Source organism: Coregonus clupeaformis, chromosome 10 (assembly GCF_020615455.1).
Source record: "Coregonus clupeaformis isolate EN_2021a chromosome 10, ASM2061545v1, whole genome shotgun sequence".
In the NCBI taxonomy this organism is placed as follows: domain Eukaryota; kingdom Metazoa; phylum Chordata; class Actinopteri; order Salmoniformes; family Salmonidae; genus Coregonus; species Coregonus clupeaformis.
Window position 1 is genome coordinate 25,067,758 of NC_059201.1, and position 21,991 is coordinate 25,089,748.

General features: G+C 42.1%; 1 protein-coding gene and 1 non-coding gene across 2 annotated transcripts in view; one reads left to right on the forward strand and one right to left on the reverse strand.

The window, feature by feature from the left end:
- Window positions 1-6,090: 6,090 nt before the first annotated feature.
- The window catches only part of LOC121574932 (polyhomeotic-like protein 2), a 46,152-nt gene continuing 30,251 nt past the window's right edge, over window positions 6,091-21,991 (forward strand). The window contains exon 1 of the mRNA XM_041887628.2: window positions 6,091-6,212. The gene's annotated coding sequence lies outside the window, so the exon portion shown is untranslated. The remainder of the gene's footprint in view (window positions 6,213-21,991) is intronic.
- LOC123491707 lies at window positions 13,879-13,932 on the reverse strand. The gene has a single exon (XR_006661542.1). It is a non-coding gene; the product is annotated as a U7 small nuclear RNA (small nuclear RNA).

Genomic DNA, 21,991 nt, shown 5'->3' on the forward strand with positions numbered 1-21,991 from the left:
GACACATTATTTAATAGATGGTAACCAATGAGTTCTCCTGGACTGGGAAGGAAAGTATAGTATAGTATAGTATAGTGTAGTAGTATCTTTTGTATCTTTTTTTCCTCTCAGACTGTTCCCCATTTAAGCACTGCTGCTGGCATTTCACACACTTTGCCAGGCATCTCACAGACAGTCTTGCCAGATGACCTCACACCCAGCTTCCAGTCATTGTGCAGATGCTAGCAGATACCCAAAGACTTCCAGTCATTGTGCAGATGCTAGCAGATACCCATAGACTTCCAGTCATTGTGCTAATGCTAGTTAGCATTGGCTCGCAAAACTACCTCTAACTTCCTTCATACTGGACACAGAGACATAAAAATGTATCCCTTTAAGATGAATAAACTTACTGTAAGTCACTCTGGATAAGCGCATCTGCTAAATTACTAAAATGTCAAATGTAAATGTTTTACATAGAGATCTAATATTACTGTATTTAAAAAAAAATATATATATATAGATGTCACAAATCTTTAAAATGTAGTTATTTTTTTACATTTGACTGTTTAAAATGTAGTTATTTGTTACATTTGACTGTGTAAAACCTAGCAGTACTACATATTATTCTGAGAGTATTTTTGCAAAAAAACATTATTATTTGTCACTCTGAAATGAAACCAAGTAAGTGATAGAGTTTCAACAAACACATGTCTTCCATTGATAGTGAAAAAACACACACATTTCTTTCATAATTTCTTTCAACAATAAAAGTTAATTTACCAACATTTCTGAAAATGGATATACTGTATAGTGTTTTGGAATACACTACCAGTCAAAGGTTTAGACACACCTACTCATTCAAGGGTTTTTCTTTATTTTTACTATTTTCTACATTGTAGAATAATAGTGAAGACATCAAAACTATGAAAAAACACATATGGAATCATGTAGTAACCCAAAAAGTGTTAAACAAATCAAAATATATTTTATATTTGAGATTCTTCAAATAGCCACCCTTTGCCTTGATGACAGCTTTGCACACTCTTGGCATTCTCTCAACCAGCTTCATGAGGTAGTCACCTGGAATGCATTTCAATTAACAGGTGTGCCTTCTTAAAAGTTAATTTGTGGAATGTATTTCCGTCTTAATGCGTTTGAGCAAATCAGTTGTGTTGTGACAAGGTAAGGGTGGTATACAGAAGATAGCCCTATTTGGTAAAAAGACCAAGTCCATATTATGTCAAGAACAGCTCAAATAAGGAAAGAGAAATGACAGTCCATCATTACTTTAAGACATGAAGGTCAGTCAATAGGGAACATTTCAAGAACTTTGAAAGTTTCTTCAAGTGCAGTCGCAAAAACCATCAAGCGCTATGATGAAACTGGCTCTCATGAGGACTGCCACAGGAATGGAAGACCCAGAGTTACCTCTGCAGCAGAGGATAAGTTCATTAGCGTTACCAGCCTCAGAAATTGCAGCCCAAATAAATGCTTCACAGAGTTCAAATAACAGACACATCTTAACATCAACTGTTCAGAGGGGACTGTGTTAATCAGGACTTCATGGTCGAATTGCTGCAAAGAAACCACTTCTAAGGACACCAATAATAAGAAGAGACCTGCTTGGGCCAAGAAACATGAGCAATGGATATTAGACCGGTGGAAATGTGTTCTTTGGTCTGGAGTCCAAATTGGAGATTTTTGGTTCAATCCGGATGATCTCTGGATGTGTAGTTCCACCGTAAAGCATGGAGGAGGAGGTGTTATGGTGTGGGGGTGCTTTGCTGGTGACACTGTCTGTGATTTATTTAGAATTCAAGGCACACTTAACCAGCATGGCTACCACAGCATTCTGCAGCGATACGCCATCCCATCTGGTTTGGGCTTAGTGGGCCAATCATTTGTTTTTCAACAGGACAATGACCCAACATCTCCAGGCTGTGTAAGGGCTATTTTACCAAGAAGGGGAGTAATGGAGTGCTGCATCAGATGACCTGGCCTCCACAATCCCCCGACCTCAACCCAATTGAGATGGTTTGGGATGAGTCGGACAGCAGAGTGAAGGAAAAGACGCCAACAAGTGCTCAGCATATGTGGGAACTCCTTCAAGATTGTCGAAAAAGCATTCCAGGTGAAGCTGGTTGAGAGAATGCCAAGAGTGTGCAAAGCTGTCATCAAGGCAAAGGGTGGCTATTTGAAGAATCTCAAATGTAAAATATATTTTGATTTGTTTAACACTTTTTTGGTTACTACATGATTCCATATGTGTTTTTCCATAGTTCTGATGTCTTCACTATTATTCTACAATGTAAAAAATAATAAAAAGAAAGAAAAACCCTTGAATGAGTAGCTGTGTCCAAACCTTTGACTGGTGCAGTATACATAATATATGTAATAGTAATTTAGTAATTGTGTTTAATAGCATAGTGATGGAGTTCAGCAGTTTTTATATATTAATGAAATAAGATATTAAGTTGATAGGTCTATTTCTCTGAAGGTCAACTTACAAATTCTGTATATTTACAGGCTCTGTGACCTGACCATGCAGCTGGTCATTCAGTAGCAGCCTTGAACCTCCATGCCAGACAAGATTACTGTCTGCAACACATTGGCAGCACAGAGCAGGAGTTTACTCTGGGGCAACGAGCAGAGCTAAAATAAATCTGCTCTGAGCAAAGCTCTGCCCTCTGTGATATGTGACCCCCTTTAGTTGTATGGGTGATGCACAGTGACCAACAGATACAGTTCAAACTGACTGGCACGGTCAGAGTTGAATTGTGACTGGCAGAGCTCTTACGCATGAGTCACAGTAAGTTCAGGCCAAATGTTTCCACACCCATATCAGCTTTTGTTACAGTTGTAACCTATACTAACCAGTCAAATATGTCCAGTATGTACAATACATACATTATTTCAGGAATGCAAGCCTTGTCCCTCAGCATTGACTCTCTTCTATCAACACAGTGTAGGTTTCGTTTTCCGGATCTTGACGGTACCACAGAAATATTGTGTAATGAATTTCTTCCGCTTATCTTTTGTCATGTTGATTTATTTGATACTCATTCAATAAAGCATGCTTCACTTATGCGCCCTTTAGCTACTGCACTATAATAGAAGGGATTGCAAGATCTAAGTTGAAAGATATTCACTGTAAAGTAACCAGGTCCAATAAACTAACAAGTTCCTCAAAGTCTGTCTACCCCACATTGTAATATGAGTACCCTACGTTGACAAAATAATTAGTATAAATGTTAATGGCCTACCGTTGCACAATGAAATCAACAGGTGCTTACCTCCGTATCATAAGGTCCCTTCACCTTCACCAAGGCTGTTTTCTCTGTGGAGATGATCTGCACCTGTTTAACCCCATTGATAACAGTCATCCTCAAGTCTCTGTTATCACAACAATGGAGACAATAGAAAGACCATATTTTATAGGAGTGTACTGCGACAGTCTTCTGAATCTATGATCCTAGAGAGAAAAGAGAGGTGAAGATAGTAAAAAGAAAGTTAGCGGATGTCAGTCAGTCCCAGCCTCCCACTGATGACTCACTTGTCTACAACAGTCCCTCTCTCTCTCCTCTCCTTTCATCACCTGATACACTAATGCTATGAAACCATTAGCTTCTCAGGGAGCCCATCAGCCCATCATGGGGTTTCAGCCTGTTTTTTTTCCACTTTATACAAGGCCATTCAGTGAACTTGTGGCAGTATCTCAGAGTTCTTAATTGAACTCACAACTAGGCCATTGTAAAAAACTAGGCCACCTCTCAAAATAGTGTGCCTCAGAGAGATGGTGTGCCTCAGCGAGATGGCATCTTACAACTTCATAACTCTGAGCAAATCGTTTTTTTTGTATTATGTAAATGTTTATGTTCTCCTTTTGTTTGGTTATGGGTTTCATGTGGATTTAATTTAATAATTGTAAAGATAGGGTACCACATCCTGAGTAATGCAGCTTATTTTTCCACCAGCAGGTGGCTGTGTTATTTTGTGTCCAGAGACAGTGTGATCCTTGAGGCAGCTCATTTCAGGAGGTTGATAAGCTTCACACCGTTTCAATATTGTCCACTTGATGACTGTGAATGTGTTCCGTGCTTAACTAACTGTCTGATTCATATGCAATGAGCCCATTCTCTAATAACTCCTCACATCTGGTCTACAACAGCACCACAACACAGAATCTGGTGTTATTACTTTTTTTAAATGTTTAGCCAAACTGCACTGGGTTGTAAAAAAAATATTCTAACTCTTCTACTCACAACAGTTTAATGTAGACACATCCATGTCGGTTTCTGTTTAGTTTCAGATCTAGGACTATATATTCTGTTTATATATTGGTTAGTGAGTTTGCATGCTCAACTAATGATGTTGCTGTTGAAAGCATTGGTGCATATGAGAAAGGGATTGGCTCATAGACAACAGGCCACTGTTTTTAGTCAATTACTGGAACGTCCCCTCTTTGAAGGTTCTGGGAGGTAGGTATCAAGGGGGCTATGAAAGAGCAGATAATTAACTCATGGTCCAACCAAATATGTAATATTCTGATAAATGATTTAGCATTTGCACTCCAATGATTACACTTCCTCCTCATGTTACAGGAAACACACCCTGAAATATTAGCAATTCATCTATTCTATCTTCATATTATTACCATTGGTCCAAATTCGAGCCTCAGCCTCATGATTCAAAGTTGATGTATAAGTCTTTGAAGAATTACTAAGAAATGTAGAAAATTACAACATCTTTCAGAATATTTTTGATTTTTGAGAAAGAGCTTGTCCATCCCTTGTCATCATTTCAAACTACAATACATGCTGTTCTGAATCTGCTTCTGTTCAATCATACATGCTACTTTTAACAGTGGTGAATAGAAAATGAAATTGGTTTAATGAGAGAAAAATTATGGAAAATCTGGCAACTCACTGAGGCTTCAAAGGGGTGGTGATGGTGCACAACCCCCTGAGGTCATGGATAAGGTTCCGTGCCCCACACATGCCTCATAATGAGGTTTCCCAAATGACATGGAATTGTATGGCCACCAGAGGAGGCTGGTGTGATGAACTATAGGAGGATGGGCTCATTGTAATGGCTGGAATGAAATTAATGGAATGGAGTCAAACGTGGTTTGCTGTGTTTGATACCGTTCCATTAATTCCATTCCAGCCATTGCAATGAGCCCATCCTCCTATAGCTCCTCCCACCAGCCTCCTCTGATGGCCTCATATGCCCTATTACATCTTTGACCAATCAGCATTGCCCCAGAGCCTATTGTGTTTTCATGCACTGCATTTATGATAGCACTTACACCCTGACATTTGAATACATTTGCATGCATTGTAACCCCTACCCTCTGATATAAATCAAATCCAATCAAAATTTAATAATAATAAAACGGGTGTATCCCTTCCCCCACCCCAGAATTCTACGCTGGACAATATTGCCATAATTTAGTGGAAGATGATAGCAGCTGACATAGAAGTGTGGTTGTATATGAGAATTTTGAAAATGCCAATTGTTACAAAGAAACATCTCCAGAATTGTTGCTGACCTCATTATTGAATGAGATATTTCATTTTTTACATTTTTAAATTTCACAATGCAACATTCACTCTTTCTATTTTGCTAGTCGTCTCTTTTTGCTCATACAGTATTTTCAAACACTGCGCTGTCTACATGACAATTTAAGGGCATGAGCCAATAAAATCCGGGCAAGGGTTAAATCCCTTTGTGTTGCTATGGAGACCATGACAGGCACTGTAGTACGGTTTCCACTAGCACAGCCACAAAGTAGAAATTCGTAACAATTTGCTTTTTGGTCTTAATTTAAGGTTAGGGTTAGGCAGAAGGTTACCCGTGTGGTTAAGGTTAGGGTTAATGTTAGGGTTAGGTTTAAAATCAGATTTTAAGAAGATAAATAGTAGAAATAGGCGGGGTTTATTACTTTGTGACTGTGGTAACTAGTGACGACCCTCTAGTACCGATTAGACAGGCGCATGAAATCAGAGACATGGGGGGGTGTGAACGTTCTGCCCATTGGGTGAATACATGTCACATGTTATATTATGGAACGCTAATTCATAGATTTTTTTCATCCCACCCCTTCTCCTCCACTCGCGCTGGTTTATTCCGACTGTATCAGAAAAAACAAGATTCAGAAATGGTGTAGAATAACAGGGAAGGAACACCAGAGTATTTCCAAGCAGGGAAATACAAGGAATTTGGGGAAGGTATGGCAACAACATTTTATTTTGTTATGAAAGCTCGTTCTCGGCCTCGGTCCTCTAGTTGTACTTCTGCGGTTAATGACCGTGTTTGTCTGAGCGTGTTCATGCTAGCCGGGAGGGACCTTTATTGAGCAGACAACCTTCGGTGTCTGACTGACAGAGCCCTGACAGAGCTGGCTGGCTGAACAGTTAGCTAGCTAAACTATAGGAACTTCATTGCATTTGTGCATTAGACAGGAACACACCAATGAGCAGGCATATACGGAACTATTTTGTGGATTTTATTAAAAAGGAATTGGTTTTTAAAAACAGAAATGCTCGGATCAGCTAGTTGGTGCTCAGCTGTCTGCATGCGCCTTTGCATGGGCTGTAAATTCTCGAACACACCACTACCTTCCCTGGACACTTTTGAAGGGGGTAGGTTGGTGCCTTTTGAGACTGTGTCCCTTGGGTCACGACCCCTAGGGCGTGGGGGAGGAGGGGGTTGCTTATTTTGACATGTGCAGTAACGTTATGGCTGAACGCTCATTGTAGTAACAGGCAAGTTGTAGTGCCCTTGGATCTCTCAGTGACACAAAAATATATAAATATAGGCTACATGAGTACCCCACAACTCTGTTCAATGTGTGTCTGTGTATATTACATGCATATTACATACCTACCAATCGTCACTATGAAAGCTGTCAAACTGGAGAAAAGCATGCCCAAGACTCAATCATATAATTTGGTTCCTACTATTACAGTGAAGCTCCTGTAATTTCCTCAAGGCTTTTGAGGTTAATTGTACTGGGACTCCCATTTAGTGCTCAGTATGACAGGAAAGTATTATGGGATAGACATAGTATCTCCCCTTGGATGCCAGGTCACAGTGCTCTGGGAGAATAATTTGGAGTAGTGTGTAGGCTACTATTTGAACATTCTCAATTTACAGTCATCCCCATCGTGTGTGTGTGTGTGTGTGTGTAAAGTTCTCAACTCACTCATGTGACCCAACCTAATCGGATATTTAGATTTCTGAATATATGACAATAGCATGCTGTTGGCCAAGGCACTCATTCCATTGTATTCAAGGCTTCTGAAGACTAGAAAGATGCAAATCTCTGCTGTTGGGATAAAGTGGCATTATTTTTATGGTAGATAGCCTACTCTGTAAATAAGCAAGAGGGGGGCACTGCCCTTACCCCTAGTCTTGCCCCTGCCCCACTCATGATGCATCATCAAAGTTCTTATTCATTTACCTCCTCATGGAGAGCTAATCCTTTACCTCTGCAGAGATCATCCCCCACAGGGAGACTTCCTGGTCACAGGGGGATTGGTGTCTGCAGACTTCAGCTGCATGAACCCACCAGCCCAGGCCTCTTCTACCGGGGGATACCAATTAAGTCTGGCCCTCCACTGCATCCCAGGGAAAGAGGGCTAATTCAAGACCGTGTCACCCTCGTGGTAGTATGGGCTTCTCTGAGGATGATTGGAGTGGATGGACGCTTGGCTTTAGTTTGCTCCAGGAGTGTCAGTGAGTGTCTGCTGGCTTGTACTGCAAAGTCATATTTTTTCATCCATGACTAAACAGCACGAGTTGCTGTTTTCATTTTATTGACTGAAACTAGACATAGTTCAGAGTAAGCAGTGAGACAGTTCATGTCTAAGGGTAGGCTAACTTTATTTAAGCAATAATGCCAGATTAGGTGTGGTGTAATTAAGCAAAAAGGCCCGACCCACTGGGCACACACTGTTTGAATCAACGCTGTTTCCATGTCATTTCAACAAAATTACGTTGAACCAACATGGAATAGATGTTGAATTGACATCTGTGCCCAGTGGGGATGGGGTGTGGTATATTAATTATAATTTATAATTTTTTTTATAGCTCTTTTCATTACAATCTCAAAGCGCTTTAAAGCTGCAATATGTAACTTTTTGGGCAACCCAACCAGAAATGTTATAGATCTGTAATTCTCATTGACAGCTAGTCTAAGAAGCTGTAGATATGTTCTATGTGCACTATTTCTATGCTTCCCGTTCTATGCTTCCCGTCCCGTCTTTTACTTTTGGTTTTGTACACCAGCTTCAAACAGCTGAAAATACAATATTTGAGGTTATTGAAAATATATTTCACAGCAGTTTAGATTGTACAATGATTATATACACTATGCATTGCTTGTTTTGTCACATAAAGTTAAATTAGGCTAACTATTTGGATTTTTAGCAACCAGGAAATTGCGGAGCGATTTCTGCATATTGCACCTATAAGCACACATTTTTTTAATGACTTTTTTATGACATTGGCCATATACCACAACCCAGGGTTTTGGAAGACCTTGGGAGACCCTGACTATCATGACAAAAAACAAGGGCATAGCAGGCCAGTCACCCAGCTGCATCGAAGGTACAGTAGTTGACTGCTAAGAAAGCAAGTCAATCACCATCCCCAGGGTGGTCTTGTCAGCCTTGTCATGCTCTCAGTCATGTCCGCCCAGGGACAGGCTGGCCCACAGCTGGCAGAGACTTGCTAAATATCTTCTGATGAGCCCAGGGCTTTCAATCCTCTGTGCTCACTAGTCACTACCAGTGCTCATGCCTGACCTATTTTTCCCTTTGTTGTTTAGCCCCACGTAGGGGAATGATGCCTTTGAGATTGAGTCATAGAATAGTGTCTGGTTTGAACGATGTGCTAATCTGCGGCTTCGGGGGTGCTGTTTGATAGAGGTATTTATAGACTGGAGTAAGAGAGGAATGTTCAGTATGAGATTAGTTATGTGGTTTTGTTATTGAGGTTTACTGGGGGAGTCAGTGGGGTTTTGGCACCTAACAGCTGGGCGTAGTATCGTTCTAATTGAAGATGTAGAGCAGAGCAGAGAAAGAGCAGGCAGGTCCCCTGGGATACATCTGGTCTGTGTGTTTTTTATGTAGCATGCTGCCACATAAGGCTGAACAGTATGGGCCCAAAAATCTAATAGAGATAAAAATACATTTAAAAAGATTGCGATTTGACTTGTGATTTAGATCAAAACACTTGGGTGAACTGTTGGAATTGGAAATAAATTGATTATTCTAATTCTATAGTTGGAATACAATGGGCACTTTGAATATGTTTGACATGTTAACGAATTAAAAAGCCAGGGAGGAATTATTGTGACAGTGTAGGAACCTGTTGGCCAGTGTTTTCCAGGGGACCCTAAGATGTTACATTTTTCTCTTGATTCATGCAACATATTCATGCTTTGCCTATTCCTCTTTTATTTAGAATATACCATTGCACAAACAACATCCTGATCTAGGCCTACGGATCTAGGCCTAGATCAGCACTGGTATCAGGCTGTAGTGAACTAGCAATTAACATTAGCGGCTAACACAATTTTTTTATGACACAACTTTGTAAGAAAAGACAAACTAACTAGCTGTTTGCAGAGAGTAAGATACACAAACAGTGAAATATAGAACTCATGTGGATTGTTGCATCTGTTGCATTGACCATGCACAGTGAACTTGGAACGGCAAGTGGTGGTGTTCGAGCAACTGCACTCCTTGATTGACAGGGGCGGGGCTTGGTGTGTGTGGGAAGCGGGAGAGAGACGACTCAAGTAGCAAATGGAGTAAACTATTAAAACGGACATTACACGTGGCGGAGTGGCGTTTCAAAATATTGCCGATTCACAGCCTCTTGTGATATGGATATTGCACATGCCAAATATCACATTTTCTATCTAAATTCGATTAATCGTGCAGCCTTACTGCCACACCTCCTTAGTGAATGGTCCACGTGTGGCTAATTGTCAATACACACACACACACATGCATCCACACGCACACTGCCACGAGTCGTAGACGCACACACCTGGAAGGGGGCCAGACACTCTTTGTAATGGCCTACTCAGCTGTGTAAGAAAAGTCCATCAGAGTCAGGCAGCTCAATTACACCCCAGGTCGATCCGGCCTCTGGATCAAGGGAGACTTTCTCTCTCTTGTTACTAGACTTGGGGGATATACCGTTTATACTCTATACCGGGGTATACATTTTTTTTGGGGGGGGGTTGGACCTCCCAGTGCTACGCCACTGCTTATAACTATAAGTACAAATCTAAGATGTGTCAAATAAATTATATCCAGCTCTGTATGAAAATCTGGATACTGCCCAACCCTACTTGTTACACACTCCAACAAATGTAGGACACTGACTGTCTGTTTGGACAGAGCACACATCGACCATCTACAACCTCAAGGGATGGCCTTCATTTCGATTTCCATGGAGTGAACAAAATAGACAGCATGAACTCTGAATAGAAGTTATTAGCATGCTAACAGGTAGAGCATATTGTTGTTTTCTCATACTATGCTCTCTTATATCTTGCTCTCCTACATACCCTGAATCATGCATTTGGCATCTACACAGTACCTAAGCTCAATATTGTTTACAAACTCAACTGTGGTGTACTGTATTCATAGTCCATGACACCATAGTGGCAACTGTGATGAACTCTAACCACACCATAGACTAACGTCTTTCCTGTAGTAGCATATTACAGTTCAGAAACACACAGGCTTTGAAGTCTGACATGAAACAAATCCACAGTATACTATGGTATAAATACTATAGTATTCACTGTAGTGTTTATGCGGACTTTACTGTAGTATACTGTAGTATTTACAGTTAACTATAGTATACAGTGAGGGAAAAAAGTATTTGACCCCCTGCTGATTTTGTACGTTTGCCCACTGACAAAGACCTGATCAGTCTATAATTTTAATGGTAGGTTTATTTGAACAGTGAGAGACAGAATAACAACAAAAAAATCCAGAAAAACGCATGTCAAAAATGTTATAAATTGATTTGCATTTTAATGATGGAAATAAGTATTTGACCCCTCTGCAAAACATGACATAGTACTTGGTGGCAAAACCCTTGTTGGCAATCACAGAGGTCAGACGTTTCTTGTAGTTGGCCACCAGGTTTGCACACATCTCAGGAGGGATTTTGTTCCACTCCTCTTTGCAGATCTTCTCCAAGTCATTAAGGTTTCGAGCCTGATGTTTGGCAACTCGAACCTTCAGCTCCCTCCACAGATTTTCACACTCCCTTTAAGAGTGTGCTCCTAATCTCAGCTCGTTACCTGTATAAAAGACACCTGGCAGCCAGAAATCTTTCTGATTGAGAGGGGGTCAAATACTTATTTCCCTCATTAAAATGCAAATCAATTTATAACATTTTTGACATGCGTTTTTCTGGATTTTTTGTTGTTATTCTGTCTCTCACTGTTCAAATAAACCTACCATTAAAATAATAGACTGATCAGTTCTTTGTCAGTGGGCAAATGTACAAAATCAGCAGGGGATCAAATACTTTTTGTCCCTCACTGTAAATACTGTAGTAAAATAACTAGTATGTTATAGTATTTACTTTAGTGTCTTTGCGAACAGTACATTTACATTTTAGTCATTTAGCAGACACTCTTATCCAGAGCGACTTACAGGAGCAATTAGGGTTAAGTGCCTTGCTCAAGGGCACATTTACGTCATTTAGCAGACGCTCTTATCCCTTTTTTTTTTGGGGGGAGGGGTGGAAGGATTACTTTATCCTATCCCAGGTGTTCCTTAAAGAGGTGGGGTTTCAAATGTCTCCGGAAGGTGGTGAGTGACTCCGCCGTCCTGGCATCGTGAGGGAGCTTGTTCCACCATTGGGGTGCCAGAGCAGCGAACAGTTTTGACTGGGCTGAGCGGGAACTATGCTTCCGCAGAGGAAGGGGAGCCAGCAGGCCAGAGGTGGATGAACGCAATGCCCTCGTTTGGGTGTAGGGACTGATCAGAGCCCGAAGGTACGGAGGTGCCGTTCCCCCTCACTGCTCCATAGGCAAGCACCATGGTCTTGTAACGGATGCGAGCCTCAACTGGAAGCCAGTGGAGTGTGCGGAGGAGGGGGTGACGTGAGAGAACTTGGGAAGGTTGAACACCAGACGGGCTGCGGCATTCTGGATGAGTTGTAGGGGTTTAATGGCACAGGCAGGGAGCCCAGCCAACAGCGAGTTGCAGTAATCCAGACGGGAGATGACAAGTGCCTGGATTAGGACCTGTGCCGCTTCCTGTGTAAGGCAGGGTCGTACTCTCCGAATGTTGTAGAGCATGAACCTGCAGGATCGGGTCACCGCCTTGATGTTAGCGGAGAACGACAGGGTGTTGTCCAGGGTCACGCCAAGGCTCTTCGCACTCTGGGAGGAGGACACAACGGAGTTGTCAACCGTGATGGCGAGATCATGGAACGGGCAGTCTTTCCCCGGGAGGAAGAGCAGCTCCGTCTTGCCAGGGTTCAGCTTGAGGTGGTGATCCGTCATCCATACTGATATGTCGGCCAGAGATGCGATTCGCCACCTGGTTATCAGAAGGGGGAAAGGAGAAGATTAGTTGTGTATCGTCAGCGTAGCAATGATAGGAGAGGCCATGTGAGGATATGACAGAGCCAAGTGACTTGGTGTATAGGGAGAAAAGGAGAGGGCCTAGAACTGAGCCCTGGGGACACCAGTGGTGAGAGCACGTGGTGCGGAGACAGCTTCTCGCCACGCCACTTGGTAGGAGCGACCGGTCAGGTAGGGACGCAATCCAGGAGTGAGCCGCGCCGGAGATGCCCAGCTCGGAGAGGGTGGAGAGGAGGATCTGATGGTTCACTGTATAAAAGGCAGCAGACAGGTCTAGAAGGACAAGAGCAGAGGAGAGAGAGTTAGCTTTAGCAGTGCGGAGAGCCTCCGCGACACAGAGAAGAGCAGTCTCAGTTGAATGACCAGTCCTGAAACCTGACTGGTTTGGATCAAGAAGGTCATTCTGAGAGAGATAGCAAGAGAGTTGGCTAAAGACGGCACGCTCAATAGTTTTGGAAAGAAAAGAAAGAAGGGATACTGGTCTGTAGTTGTTGACATCAGTGGGATCGAGTGTTGGTTTTTTGAGAAGGGGTGCAACTCTCGCTCTCTTGAAGACGGAAGGGACATGGCCAGCGGTCAAGGATGAGTTGATCAGCGAGGTGAGGTAGGGGAGAAGGTCACCGGAGATGGTCTGGAGAAGAGAGGAGGGGATGGGGTCAAGCGGGCAGGTTGTTGGGCGGCCTGCAGTCACTAGTCGCAAGATTTTATCTGGAGAGAGAGGGGAGAAAGAAGTCAAAGCATAGGGTAGGGCAGTGTGAGCAGGACCAGCAGTGTCATTAGACTTAACAAACGAGGATCGGATGTCGTCAACCTTCTTTTCAAAGTGGTTGACGAAGTCATCCACAGAGAGGGAGGAAGGGGGGATTCAGCAGTGAGGAGAATGTGGCAAAGAGCTTCCTAGGGTTAGAGGCAGATGCTTGGAATTTAGAGTGGTAGAAAGTGGCCTTAGCAGCAGAAACAGATGAAGAAAATGTAGAGAGGAGGGAGTGAAAAGATGCCAGGTCGGCAGGGAGTTTAGTTTTCTTCCATTTCCGCTCAGCTGCCCGGAGCTCTGTTCTGTGAGCTCGCAATGAGTCATCAGGCCACGGAGCTGGAGGGGGAGGACCGAGCCGGCCGGGAGGATAGGGGACACAGGGAGTCAAAGGATGCAGAAAGGGAGGAGAGGAGGGTTGACAGTAGTATTTACAGTAGTGTTTTTTCAGTCTTTTTCAGTCTTTTCAGTTTTTTTTATAGTGTTTTTGTATTATTATCTTTGAGATAGAAGTAGAGGCTTTCTCCTTCAGGGAAACCTACTGGAGAAATACTAAAAGAGCACATTTTCCATAACCTGTAGGATTGGGGTCTGAACAGATGGTTCAGAGCTTCTGCTCTTTTCTATAACCTGTACGGAACACAATATGTTCAATACTTGCGATATGGGGGAAAGGGAATTGACACGGTATATGCAAAATAAGGTTTAAAAAAGTGGACTGTTTTTAGCGGACATTACTGTAGTATTTTAAAACATTTGCAGTAACTACAAAATCCAAGTAAAAACCAAGCAAACACCAGTAACTGAAGTGTCTGCACTTTGGCTTTGTTCCACTGTGTTGACTGCAGTTACCCGCTCTGCCATACCAAGGCAAAGAGCAGTAGGCATAACTACACAAACAGTAAAACTGAGAAAAATGGCTTTAAAGTTTATTTGCTGTCCAGACAAATATGTTGTAGATAGATAGATAAATGATAATGCACTGATGTATTATCTTATTATAAAGTATATTTTTATACATATCAACCATGACCAATGATTTGACCTAAGTCAAATAAATGACCATACAAAGTCAAACAGAAAAACAACACGAAAGTTGGATGAACACATTTAGATTGTATATACTGCACAATGTCAAATATTTCAAGTATAGACATTCTGCGTGATGAAATAGTCCTGACCTTATGGCAAAAAAATGCTACAATACAACATTCAAAACATAAAACCATTAAATACAGTTGGAATCTAGTTAGAACTTTCAAACTGTTTCCATCAAACAGAAAAATAGCAAGAAAGTTTGATAAACACGTTTCGATTGTAGATGCTGCACTTTTCCTTTGCATTACCCATATACAGTGGGGAAAAAAAGTATTTAGTCAGCCAACAATTGTGCAAGTTCTCCCACTTAAAAAGATGAGAGAGACCTGTAACTTCTTCTTTAAGAGGCTCCTCTGTCCTCCACTCGTTACCTGTATTAATGGCACCTGTTTGAACTTGTTATCAGTATAAAAGACACCTGTCCACAACCTCAAACAGTCACACTCCAAACTCCACTATGGCCAAGACCAAAGAGCTGTCAAAGGACACCAGAAACAAAATTGTAGACCTGCACCAGGCTGGGAAGACTGAATCTGCAATAGGTAAGCAGCTTGGTTTGAAGAAATCAACTGTGGGAGCAATTATTAGGAAATGGAAGACATACAAGACCACTGATAATCTCCCTCGATCTGGGGCTCCACGCAAGATCTCACCCCGTGGGGTCAAAATTATCACAAGAACGGTGAGCAAAAATCCCAGAACCACACGGGGGACCTAGTGAATGACCTGCAGAGAGCTGGGACCAAAGTAACAAAGCCTACCATCAGTAACACACTACGCCGCCAGGGACTCAAATCCTGCAGTGCCAGACGTGTCCCCCTGCTGAAGCCAGTACATGTCCAGGCCCATCTGAAGTTTGCTAGAGTGCATTTGGATGATCCAGAAGAGGATTGGTAGAATGTCATATGGTCAGATGAAACCAAAATATAACTTTTTGGTAAAAACTCAACTCGTCGTGTTTGGAGGACAAAGAATGCTGAGTTGCATCCAAAGAACACCATACCTACTGTGAAGCATGGGGGTGGAAACATCATGCTTTGGGGCTGTTTTTCTGCAAAGGGACCAGGACGACTGATCCGTGTAAAGGAAAGAATGAATGGGGCCATGTATCGTGAGATTTTGAGTGAAAACCTCCTTCCATCAGCAAGGGCATTGAAGATGAAACGTGGCTGGGTCTTTCAGCATGACATGATCCCAAACACACCGCCCGGGCAATGAAGGAGTGGCTTCGTAAGAAGCATTTCAAGGTCCTGGAGTGGCCTAGCCAGTCTCCAGATCTCAACCACATAGAAAATCTTTGGAGGGAGTTGAAAGTCCGTGTTGCCCAGCGACAGCCCCAAAACATCACTGCTCTAGAGGAGATCTGCATGGAGGAATGGGCCAAAATACCAGCAACAGTGTGTGAAAACCTTGTGAAGACTTACAGAAAACATTTGACCTGTGTCATTGCCAACAAAGGGTATATAACAAAGTATTGAGAAACTTTTGTTATTGACCAAATACTTATTTTCCACCATAATATGCAAATAAATTCATTAAAAATCCTACAATGTGATTTTCTGGATTTTTTTTCTCATTTTGTCTGTAATAGTTGACATGTACCTATGATGAAAATTACAGACCTCTCTCATCTTTTTAAGTGGGAGAACTTGCACAATTGGTGGCTGACTAAATACTTTTTTCCCCACTGTACAGTCATGTGAAAAAGTAAGTACACCCCCCTGGAAAGTGGTCTTAATTTTTTTTGTTGTTGACATATTTGGACACATTTGAGCTAAATTCCCACCACATTCATTGATAAAGGTAACCCAATTTAACAAATCACACACAAAAAATGTAACTTTGAAAATGTTATGCAATTAAAATAAACAAAAATGCCTTTTCCTTATGCGGAAAAAGTTAGTACACCCCTATCTTTACCATCACATAAAATGGCTAAAATTAGAATCAGGTGCACCAAAACACTAGAAAATCATTAGAGAGAAACTTCCATAAAGATTAGAAACTTGATCTGGTTTGGTCTGAACCATATGGGTGTGTGGTAACACATCATGCTAAGATCAAAATACATACCCGAGGCCCTCAGAAGAAAGATTATTGATGCCCATGAGTCTGGGAGGGGTTACAAATCCATTTCCAAGCAATTCGAAGTACATCATTCCACTGTCCGACGGCTCATCTACAAATGGAAAAATTTCCAGACCACTGGCAATCTACCTAGGACAGGTCGTCCCACCTAATTCAGCCCAATATCTGACCGAAAGATGCTCATAGAAGTCTCTAAGAACCCTAGGGTAACATCAAAGGGATCTACAGGCCTCTCTTGCTACAATCAATGTCGAAGTGCATGAGTCAACTGTCAGAAAGAGACTGCACAAACTTGGCCTACATGGGATGTCAGGAAGGAAGAAGCCTCTGCTCTCAAAAAATAATATCAAGACACGACTGACTTTTGCCAGACAACACCTGGGTAAAGACCAAAACTACTGGAACAATGTGCTCTGGACAGATGAGTCAAAGGTGGAGTTGTTTGACCGCAATGCCAGACACCATGTTTGGCGAAAATGAAACACTGCCTTTGAACAGAAGAACCTCATACCAACCGTAAAGCATGGCGGCGGTGGCATTATGGTTTGGGGCTGCTTTGCTGCCTCAGGGCCAACTTTCCATCATTGAGTCAACCATTAATTCTATATTGTACCAGAGAATTCTTGAGGAGAATGTGAGGCCACCTGTCGATGAATACTTTTTTTTCACATTTTAGTCATTTAGCAGACGCTCTTATCCAGAGCGACTTACAGTTAGTGAGTGAATACATGTTTGAAAAAATAAAATAAAGAAAAAATCATACTGGCCCCCCGTGGGAATCGAACCCACAACCCTGTTGCAAGGGCCATGCTCTACCAACTGAGCTACACAGGGCCCACAGGGATTGCAAAGTATAATCTTTCAGTGTCATTTGTTAAATTAGGTTACCTTTATCTGTCAATAGTGTTGACGTTAATATTACATATCCATCAGTGCATTATCACTTATCTACCTACAACATATTTGGCTGGCTAGCTAAAAAATGTTAAAGCCATTTTTCTCAGTTTCATTGTTGATGTAGTAACTGCGTTTTGCCTTTGTACGGCAGGATAGAATTATATAGTAAGTACTGTAGTATTCTTTGGTAAACTGTAGTATTTTTTCATGTGGAGTGTTCATTTTTAAATATGAGATGCATTTTTCAAACTGATATGTTTTTTATGCACATCCAGGCTGCTTATTCCTTCTAAATTAGGCTCACAAGATCCAGTTGTTAGATATTTTGCAGGATGAATATTCTGTTGTAGGCCTACCCTAGTAACTGTAAAAATAATTGCTTTATGCCAAAGCTGGCCCACTGGACAAAAAAAAACCTTCTATTATGCGTTTGTAATATTGTAATATTTAAATAAAGCCACATAAGAGCCTCTTGGAATAAGAAATGGGCATATTGAGTTAGAAGTGTGGCTTGTACAGTGGCTTGCGAAAGTATTCACCCCCCTTGGCATTTTTCCTATTTTGTTGCCTTACAATCTGGAATTAAAATTGATTTTTTTGGGGGGTTTGTATCATTTGATTTACACAACATGCCTACCACTTTGAAGATGCAAAATATTTTTTATTGTGAAACAAACAAGAAATAAGACAAAGAAACAGAACTTGAGTGTGCATAACTATTCACCCCCCCAAAGTCAATACTTTGTAGAGCCACCTTTTGCAGCAATTACAGCTGCAAGTCTCTTTGGGTATGTCTCTATAAGCTTAGCACATCTAGCCACTGGGATTTTTGCCCATTCTTCAAGGCAAAACTGCTCCAGCTCCTTCAAGTTGGATGGGGTCCGCTGGTGTACAGCAATCTTTAAGTCATACCACAGATTCTCAATTGGATTGAGGTCTGGGCTTTGACTAGGCCATTCCAAGACATTTAAATGTTTCCCCTTAAACCACTCGAGTGTTGTATACTTAGAATCATTGTCCTGCTGGAGGGTGAACCTCCGTCCCAGTCTCAAATCTCTGGAAGACTGAAACAGGTTTCCCTCAAGAATTTCCCTGTATTTAGCGCCATCCATCATTCCTTCAACTCTGACCAGTTTCCCAGTCCCTGCCAATGAAAAACATCCCCACAGCATGATGCTGCCACCACCATGCTTCACTGTGGGGATGGTGTTCTCGGGGTGATGAGAGGTGTTGGGTTTGCGCCAGACATAGCGTTTTCCTTGATGGCCAAAAAGCTCAATTGTAGTCTCATCTGACCAGAGTACCTTCTTCCATATGTTTGGGGAGTCTCCCACATGGCTTTTGGCGAACCCCAAACGTGTTTCCTAATTTTTTTCTTTAAACAATGCTTTTTTCTGGCCACTCTTCCGTAAAGCCCAGCTCCGTGGAGTGTACGGCTTAAAGTGGTCCTATGGAGAGATACTCCAAAATCCGCTGTGGAGCTTTGCAGCTCCTTCAGGGTTATCTTTGGTCTCTTTGTTGCCTCTCTGATTAATGCCCTCCTTGCCTGGTCCGTGAGTTTTGGTGGGCGGCCCTCTCTTGGCAGGTTTGTTGTGGTGCCATATTCTTAACATTTTTTAAAATAATGGATTTAATGGTGCTCCGTGGGATGTTCAAAGTTTCTGATATTTTTTTAGAACCCAACCTTGATCCCACAACTTTGTCCCTGACCTGTTTGGAGAGCTCCTTGGTCTTCATGGTGCCGCTTGCTTGGTGGTGCCCCTTGCTTAGTGTTGTTGCAGACTCTGGGGCCTTTCAGAACAGGTGTGTATATACTGAGATCATGTGACAGATCATGTGACACTTAGATTGCACACAGGAGGACTTTATTTAACTAATTATGTGACTTCTGAAGGTAATTGGTTGCACCAGATCTTATTTAGGGGCTTCATAGCAAAGGGGGGTGAATACATACAGTGAGGGAAAAAAGTAGTTGATCCCCCTGCTGATTTTGTACGTTTGCCCACTGACAAAGAAATGATCAGTCTATAATTTTAATGGTAGGTTTATTTGAACAGTGAGAGACAGAATAACAACAAAAGAATCCAGAAAAACGCATGTCAAAAATGTTATAAATTGATTTGCATTTTAATGAGGGAAATAAGTATTTGACGCCCTCTCAATCAGAAAGATTTCTGGCTCCCAGGTGTCTTTTATACAGGTAATGAGCTGAGATTAGGAGCACACTCTTAAAGGGAGTGCTCCTAATCTCAGTTTGTTACCTGTATAAAAAGAAACCTGTCCACTGAAGCAATCAATCAATCAGATTCCAAACTCTCCACCATGGCCAAGACCAAAGAGCTCTCCAAGGATGTCAGGGACAAGATTGCAGACCTACACAAGGCTGGAATGGGCTACAAGACCATCGCCAAGCAGCTTGGTAATAAGGTGACAACAGTTGGTGTGATTATTCGCAAATGGAAAAACACAAAAGAACTGTCAATCTCCCTCGGCCTGGGGCTCCATGCAAGTGCTCACCTCGTGGAGTTGCAATGATCATGAGAACAGTGAGGAATCAGCCCAGAACTACACGGGAGGATCTTGTCAATGATCTCAAGGCAGCTGGGACCATAGTCACCAAGAAAACAATTGGAAACACACTACGCCGTGAAGGACTGAAATCCTGCAACGCCCGCAAGGTCCCCCCTACTCAAGAAAGCACATACAGTGGGGGAAAAAAAGTATTTAGTCAGCCACCAATTGTGCAAGTTCTCCCACTTAAAAAGATGAGAGAGGCCTGTAATTTTCATCATAGGTACACGTCAACTATGACAGACAAATTGAGAAAAAAAAATCGAGAAAATCACATTGTAGGATTTTTAATGAATTTATTTGCAAATTATGGTGGAAAATAAGTATTTGGTCACCTACAAACAAGCAAGATTTCTGGCTCTCACAGACCTGTAACTTCTGCTTTAAGAGGCTCCTCTGTCCTCCACTCGTTACCTGTATTAATGGCACCTGTTTGAACTTGTTATCAGTATAAAAGACACCTGTCCACAACCTCAAACAGTCACACTCCAAACTCCACTATGGCCAAGACCAAAGAGCTGTAGACCTGCACCAGGCTGGGAAGACTGAATCTGCAATAGGTAAGCAGCTTGGTTTGAAGAAATCAACTGTGGGAGCAATTATTAGGAAATGGAAGACATACAAGACCACTGATAATCTCCCTCGATCTGGGGCTCCACGCAAGATCTCACCCCGTGGGGTCAAAATGATCACAAAAACGGTGAGCAAAAATCCCAGAACCACACGGGGGGACCTAGTGAATGACCTGCAGAGAGCTGGGACCAAAGTAACAAAGCCTACCATCAGTAACATACTACGCCGCCAGGGACTCAAATCCTGCAGTGCAAGACGTGTCCCCCTGCTTAAGCCAGTACATGTCCAGGCCCGTCTGAAGTTTGCTAGAGTGCATTTGGATGATCCAGAAGAGGATTGGGAGAATGTCAAACCAAAATAGAACTTGTCGTGTTTGGAGGACAAATCAATCAATCAATCAATTTTATTTTATATAGCCCTTCTTACATCAGCTAATATCTCGAAGTGCTGTACAGAAACCCAGCCTAAAACCCCAAACAGCTAGTAATGCAGGTGTAGAAGCATGCTGAGTTGCATCCAAAGAACACCATACCTACTGTGAAGCATGGGGGTGGAAACATCATGCTTTGGGGCTGTTTTTCTGCAAAGGGACCAGGACGACTGATCCGTGTAAAGGAAAGAATAAATGGGGCCATGTATCGTGTGATTTTGAGTGAAAACCTCCTTCCATCAGCAAGGGCATTGAAGATGAAAAGTGGCTGGGTCTTTCAGCATGACAATGATCCCAAACACACCGCCCGGGCAACGAAGGAGTGGCTTCGCAAGAAGCATTTCAAGGTCCTGGAGTGGCCTAGCCAGTCTCCAGATCTCAACCCCATAGAAAATCTTTGGAGGGAGTTGAAAGTCCGTGTTGCCCAGCGACAGCCCCAAAACATCACTGCTCTAGAGGAGATCTGCATGGACGAATGGGCCAAAATACCAGCAACAGTGTGTGAAAACCTTGTGAAGACTTACAGAAAACGTTTGACCTGTGTCATTGCCAACAAAGAGTATATAACAAATTATTGAGAAACTTTTGTTATTGACCAAATACTTATTTTCCACCATAATTTGCAAATAAATTCATTAAAAATCCTACAATGTGATTTTCTGGATTGTTTTTCCTCATTTTGTCTGTCATAGTTGACGTGTACCTATGATGAAAATTACAGGCCTCTCTCATCTTTTTAAGTGGGAGAACTTGCACAATTGGTGGCTGACTAAATACTTTTTTTCCCCACTGTATACAGGGCCGTCTGAAATTTGCCAATGAACATCTGAATGATTCAGTGGAGAACTGGGTGAAAGTGTTGTGGTCAGGTGAGACCAAAATCGAGCTCTTTGGCATCAACTCAACTCGCCATGTTTGGAGGAGGAGGAATGCTGCCTATGACCCCAAGAACACCATCCCCACCGTCAAA